The sequence below is a fragment of the Penaeus japonicus genome, unplaced genomic scaffold, assembly GCF_977035675.1.
Source record: "Penaeus japonicus unplaced genomic scaffold, GWHDUDI00000001_assembly GWHDUDI00000015, whole genome shotgun sequence".
Classification (NCBI taxonomy): domain Eukaryota; kingdom Metazoa; phylum Arthropoda; class Malacostraca; order Decapoda; family Penaeidae; genus Penaeus; species Penaeus japonicus.
In genome coordinates this window covers 38,242,659-38,244,312 of record NW_028234417.1, presented here as the reverse complement: position 1 = coordinate 38,244,312, position 1,654 = coordinate 38,242,659, and positions in this window count along the sequence as shown.

Genomic DNA, 1,654 nt, shown 5'->3' with positions numbered 1-1,654 from the left:
GAGCTCTACAAACGCTTCAACTCTCGTCCAGAAGGTACACATGCCTGGTAGCTCAAAAGCCTTCAATGAAATTGAAGTTGAGGCAATATTCACGGTAATAGGCATGGGAGGCCGAAGAATCGGTAAGGAGGCAATAATCAAGGGAAGAACACCAACACGCAGGACTAGCAAGGCATAGAAGACTAGAAGAGGACCTACAAAGAAATTTTTAAACAATTTTAACCCAGAACACAAGCTAAACCACAGGGTTCCACTTCAACGTCAAGCACTGCACATCATGCATAGCCGTGTCAGATGACGTGCGAGGTAGGCGAAGTGCAGCTCAGTCTGACCTCTGCTGCTCTTGCTCTTGTGCTACATTGCTATTTTTGTGGTTTTTATTACACCCTATTGATGTAATATAACAAGCCTTTATTTTTTGGTATTCAGTAGATCATTACACATTATTAATGTAATATAGCAGGCCTTATTTTTTTGGTATTCAGTAGACTCTCTATATATTTCCCTCCCCCTCCCGTTCTCTATTTCACTCTCCCCTTCTCACTCTCTATCTCCCCATCACTCTCTCTCTCTGTCTCTCTACTCCGCTCTCCCCAACCTCTCTCTTTAAAAACTGGTTGTTAAAAGTGACCACATCAAGCACTCATGGCAATGCATTAGGTGACTGGCTTAATCATTGATAAAGAGTAAACATTTCTGAAATCAAATTCGATGATAAACTCAAGAGTACTCATCAGCTTTACTTCTGCAGATCCTCTATACGTATATATATATGTATATATGCATACGCACACACACACACACACACACACACGCAATATATATATACACACACACATATATATATATATATATACATATATATATAGATAGATATATGTATACACACACATATACATATATATATATAAATATATGTATACACACACATATACATACATACATACATATATATATATATTCATTTATATAATTATTTTTATTATTATCATATATATATATATATATATATACATACACACACATATATATACATATATATACATACACACACATATATACATATATATACATACACACATACATGCAAGCGCACAAACAAGGCGATAAGCTCCCAAAGGAGTGCAACGAAATAAATCCCTCGTCATGCCATAATCCCTGTAAAGATATCTAATCAGTAATAATAATAATAATAAAAAAAGCGTTCTAGAAGTTCGTCATAAACCTTGGAACATAGATATTATTTTCACTATTTCTAGTAAGAATTGTTCTCAAAATATCCAAATTTCTTTCAATATTACTTTTGTGCCCTCACCCAAAGATTTGCGGAGCCACACAATGGCTCACTAATAAAATTCCGTGAACTAATAATGTAATCAAATTGTTCAAAATCAGTGTATATATTTCAACAACAGTCCCGTTTTTGTATAAAGCAGATATTGTGAGGACATTGCTTCTACGTATCACACCGTTTGAGTCTCAAATTCTTATCATATCTATCTATATATCTACACGCCCTGCAAGGTCTTCCCCAGGATGGTTATCCTTTTAATTAAGCCAAAATTAACCCCGTGAGGCAATGGGAGCCAAGCCCCCTGGTGAACCGAATCCGCGCCGAAGGGTTCAACCTTGGTTCAGACGCACCAAAGCCGAT